Raw genomic sequence first — 5,826 nt, 5'->3', positions numbered from 1 at the left:
CCAGCCTATTCTGTGGGTCTGACCTTCAAAATCTATCACAAATCTGACCACCTCTTCTGCTCTGATCTAAGTCACAATGTGGCCAGACTCCTGCGGTAGTCTCCCAGGCACTCTCCATCAGGCAGCTATGGTGAAGAAAAGAAAATTGGGCCGGGCACAGTGGTTCACGCCTGTAATCCCAGCACTTTGGGAGGCAGAGGCGGGTAGATCACCCAAGGTCAAGAGTTCGAGACCAGCCTGGCCAACATGGTGAAACCCCATCTCTACTAAAAATACAAAAAATTAGCCGGATTTAATCTCAGCTGCTTGGCAGGTTGAGGCAGAAGAATCACGTGAACCCGGGAGGCAGAGGTTGTGGTGAGCTGAGATCACACCGTTGTACTCCAGCCTGAGCAACAAGAACGAAACTCTATCTCAAAAAATAAAAAAATAAAAATAAAAAAGGAAATCAAGAGCCAGGTGTGGTGGCTCATACCTGTAATCCCAGCACTTTGGGAGGCTAAGGCAGGAGGATCGTTTGAGACCAGCCTGGGCAACATAGCAAGACTTCATCTCTACCAAAAACATACAATTAGCCAGGCATGGTGGTGAGTGCCTGTGGTTCCAGCTACTCAGGAGGCTGAGATGGCAGAATTGCTTAAACCCAGGAGATCAAGGCCACAGTGAGTTGTGATTGCATCACTGCATTCCAGCCAGGGCAACAGAGTGAGACCCTGTTTCAGAGAAAAGGAAATCAAATGATGTCTCTCCCTGCTTGGTCCTGACCCTGGGGCATGCCTGTCCTGCTAGCTCAATCTAGAATCCTCAGTGCTGACCAAGGAGATGGGAACAGAGCTCATGGTCTTGCCACAGCTGACAAGGCTCTACAAGGCTTCCGCCTCTCCCTGCGCGATGATGTGCTGATACTCACTGTTCCCTTTTTCCAGAAGCCTTTCCCAGATATGCTCATGGCTCATGCCTTCCTCTAGTTGCCTCTGCCCGTTGGCACATCTGCCCTGACCTCTGGCCTGCTCAACCCCCTTCCACTCCCCTGGTTCTAAGCCCCAGTGCCAGTGAGATCAAATACGCCCTTTTTTATAACACATTGTCATGTGCTCTCACTTTTACAAGCATGAAATAAATTCACAGTCAGTAAAACCCACCTAAGCATACACTTTAAAAAAATCAATAGGATGTAGTATAATTTATGAAAGAAAGAAAGGGAAATTAACTTTTTAAATTTTATTTATTTATTTTTGAGACAGAGTCTCACTCTGTTGTGCAGGCTGGAATGCAGTGACATGATCTCAGCTCATTGCAACCTCTGCCTCCCAGATTCAAGCAATTCTCCTGTCTCAACCTCTTGAGTATATGGGACTACAGACGGGTCACCACGCCCAGCTAATTTCTGTATTTTTAGTAGAGACGGGGTTTCACCATATTGGTCATGCTGGCCTCAAACTCCTGACCTCAGGTGATCCACCTGTCTTAGCCTCCCAAAGTGCTGGGATTACAGGTGTGAGCCACTGCGCCCAGTCAGGAAATTAACTCTTTTTTATTTTTTTGAGATGGAGTCTCACTGTGTCACCCAGGCTGGAGTGCAGTGGCACGATCTCGGCTCACTGCAACCTCCACCTCCCGGGTTCAAAAAATTATCCTGCCTCAGCCTCCCGAGTAGCTGGGATTACAGGTGTGCAACACCACACCCAGCTAATTTTTGTATTTTTAGTAGAGATGGGGTTTTCCATGTTGACCAGGCTGGTCTCGAACTCCTGACCTCAGGTTACCCATCAGCACTGGCCTCCCAAAGTGCTGGGATTACAGACGTGAGCCACTGTGCCCGATGGAAATTAACTTTTTTTTTTTTTTTTTTGATACGGAGTTTCGCTCTCGTTACCCTGGCTGGAGTGCAATGGCACGATCTCGGCTCACCGCAACCTCCGCCTCCTGGGTTCAGGCAGTTCTCCTGCCTCAGCCTCCTGAGTAGCTGGGATTACAGGCACGCGCCACCATGCCCAGCTAATTTTTTTGTATTAGTAGAGACGGTGTTTCACAATGTTGACCAGGATGGTCTCGATCTCTCGACCTCGTGATCCACCCGCCTCAGCCTCCCAAAGTGCTGGGATTACAGGCTTGAGCCACCGCGCCCGGCTGAAATTAATTTTTAATAATTGAATACACACTTCACTAAATGAATGTCCTGGTGGCTGTCTGCAAATATACCTAGACTGACCGAGATTGTGAGATGATGACTTCAAATCGGCAGAGATGTGATTTCCTAAAACAGTAAACAACTCTTGGTGGAGTCCCAAACAAAATGAAGTACAACCTTCCCTCCAAGTACAAGGTTCTTGAATTCCTGGAAAGTCAGTGAGTGATAAATCTGTGTACAAAATACTTCGTGCTTGATTATAAAACAAAGGGGGATTCTATGCTCAAATACTTATAAATGGAATTTTCACAAGCATGGATGTCTGTTGCGACCTTCTAAAGTCACATGAGGAGATCAGTTTTCATCCCCTCACCTCTCCAACTATCTTGTGCATCGCAGCATGTCTGGTGTGTGTGACTCCAGCCAGCTGAGAGCCCGCTGTGCCCCCCATCAATGGGACAACTAGAAAAAAAAAAAAAACTATAGAAATTTCAAAAATGTCCGCTAGGCGGCGCTGCCACCCTGGGAGAAAACCACATCTAGGTCCTCCTTTTATTGTTCTCCACACCCACCACCTGCCACATGAGACTGCAGTCTGTATTTTTTGCTTTTGTATGGCTTGTGTCCATGACTAGAGTGCGGGCTGCAGGAGGGCAAGGTTTTGTTTCTTTCTTTTTAAAAATGATATGTGGGTCAGGTGTGGTGGCTCACGCCTGTAATCTCAGCACTTTGGGAGGCCAAGGGGAGTGGATCATTTGAGGTCAGGAGTTCGATATCAGCCAGGCCAACGTGGTGAAACCCTTTCTCTACTAAAAAAATACAAAAAATTAGCCGGGCGTGGTGGCGGGTGCCTGTAGTCCCAGCTACTAGGGAGGCTGAGGCAGGAGAATCGCTTGAACCTGGGAGGTGGAAGTTGCAGTGAGCCGAGATCGAGCCACTGCACTCCAGCCTGGGCAACAGGGTGAGACTCTGTCTTAAAAAAGAAAAAAAACAAAAATGATGTGTGTGTGTGTGTGTCTGTGTGTGTGTGTATGTATGCATCTGTGTGTGTGTGTGTGTGTATATATATATGTACTTTAAAATATATATAAATATAGGCTGGGTATGGTGGCTCACGCCTGTAATCCTAGCACTTTGGGAGGCCGAGGTGGGTGGATCACCTGAGGTCAGGAGTTCAAGACCAGCTGGGCCATCATGGTGAAACCCCATCTTTAAAAAAATTTTAAAAATAATATATATATATACACATAAATATAAGTATAAAATAAATATACATACATTTATACTCTAAATGTCTATCTATCTATCATTACTATTTTTTTTGAGATGGAGTCTCTCTCTGGTTGCCCAGGATGGAGCGCAATGGTGCAATATTAGCACACTGAAACCTCCACCTCCCGGATTCAAGCGATTATCTGGCCTCAGCCTCCTGAGTAGCTGGGATTGTAGGTGTGTACCACCACACCAGGCTGATTTTTGTATTTTTAGTAGAGATGGAGTTTTGCCATGTTGGCCAGGCTGGTCTCAAACTCCTGACCTCAGGTGATCCGCCTGCCTTGGCCTTAGCCTCCCAAAGTGCTGGGATTACAGGTATGAGCCACCGCACCTGGCCTAGGAATCATTTTGAGGGGGATACAAGATTTGGAAGTCAAAGTGACTCACCTTCATTTGCTTTTATTTATTTTTATTTATTTATTTTTGCAATGGAGTTTCACTCTTGTTGCCTAGTCTGGAGTGCAATGGTGTGATCTCAGTTTACCACAACCTCCGCCTCCCGGGTTCAAGCAATTCTCTTACCTCAGTCTCCTGAGTAGCTGGGATTACAGGCATGCGCCACCACACCTTGCTAATTTTGTATTTTTGGTAGAGATAGGGTTTCTTCATGTTGGTCAGGCTGGTCTCGAATGCCTGACCTCAGGTGATTCGCCTGCCTTTGCCTCCCAAAGTGCTGGGATTACAGGCGTGAGCCACCGCGCTCGGCCTTCATTCGCTTTTAAATCCAACTCCCAACTTTCCGACTTTGTACAATGTAGAGATTTTTTTTTTGAGATGGAGTTTTGCTCTTTTGCTCAAGCTGGAGTGCAATGGCGTGATCTCGGCTCACTGCAACCTCTGCGTCCTGGGTTCAAGTGATTCTCCTGCCTCAGCCTCTGGAATAGCTGGGATTACAGGCGTGTGTCACCATGCCCAGCTAAGCTAGTCTTGAATTCTCCATCTCAGGTGATCTGCCTGCCTTGGCCTCCCAAAGTGCTGGGATTACAAGTGTGAGCCACCGCGCCTGGCCAAGAGATTTGAATCCTTTTCTTTGCTCATATTCTATTTGTTTTTTTTGAAATGGAGTCTCACTCTGTTGCCCCAGCGTGATCTCGACTCACTGCAACCTCCACTTACCAGGTTCAAGAAATTATCCTGCCTTAGCCTCCTAAGTAGCTGGTATTACAGGCGTGTACCACCATGCCTGGCTAATTTTTGTATTTTTAGTAGAAATGGGGTTTCACTATGTTGGCTAGGCTGGTCTCGAACCCCTGACCTCAAGTGATCTGCCTGCCTGGGCCTCCCAAAGTGCTGAGATTACAAGCATAAGTCATGGCCTCACACTGTATTAGAATTCAATCTTACACTGACAACAGCCATGCCTGGCCTCACATTGTATTTGAATTGGATCTTACACTGACAGTGATTCCTGCCAGGCGCTGTGCCAGGACTGCACACACATCCTCTCATTCCATCCTCCAGGATCTCCCTTCGGTTAGGTGCTGTCATTATCCCCATTTGACAAATAAGGAAACTGAGGCTCAGTAGAGAGGCTGGGCAACTTTCTCAATGTCACACCCACTGAGTGCAAGGCCTAGACTTTGAACACCAGGCCCTCGCTGTCCACGCCCAGAGCCACCGGGCTATACATCCCTTTGGACACACTTCGGGCAGATCCATGTGTTACAGTAGAGAGAAGTCTAGTCTAGGAGCCAGAAGACCTGGGTTCAAGGTGTTAAGTCTGCCACCGGCCGGCTGTATGATTTTGGGTGGCCCCTTAGCCTCAGCTTCCTAGCTTCCTCATCTACCAGGTAAGTAAGGAAGAACAAGCCAAGGCCAGGCGCGGTGGCTCACGCCTGTAATCCCAGCACTTTGGGAGGCCGAGGCAGGAGGATCACTGAAGTCAGGAGTTCGAGACCAGTCTGGCCAATATGGTGAAACCCCATATCTACTAAAAATACAAAAATTAGCTGGGCATGGTGGTGCATGCCTGTAGTCCCAGCTACTCAGAAGGCTGAGGTGAGAGAATCTCTTGAATCCAGGAGGCAGAGGTTGCAGTGAGCTGAGATCATGCCATTGCATTCCAGCAAAAAAAAAAAAAAAAAAGGAAGAACCAGCCAAAAAAGGCAAACTGGATCCAAGATTTCTGTCTGCTTCCTCAGGAGGGAATTCAGCTCTGCTCTGAGCCAGCCAGGGGGCCAGGTATGCCCAGGATGGTCTGGTGAAAGCTCCGAGAACAACAGCCACATGGGAAAAGGGGCTTCCACTGGAGGGACAGGGGCTGGTCTGGCCTGGAGAGAGAGGACCAGGGAGTGGGCAGATGGGAAGGATCTTCCAAGGGAGGAGAGTTCACAGGATTTCCACATGTCCTGACATAACCCAGCACTCCTGAACAGCAGCCAGAGGCAGGAATGGAGGTCAATGTTCACACTCCTCACGTC

Source organism: Aotus nancymaae, unplaced genomic scaffold (assembly GCF_030222135.1).
Source record: "Aotus nancymaae isolate 86718 unplaced genomic scaffold, 86718_ANA_hifiasm-v0.15.2.pri h1tg000011l, whole genome shotgun sequence".
NCBI classification, from domain to species: Eukaryota; Metazoa; Chordata; class Mammalia; order Primates; family Aotidae; genus Aotus; species Aotus nancymaae.
The sequence above is the reverse complement of the archived record's forward strand: the minus strand, read 5'-3'. Positions refer to the sequence as shown.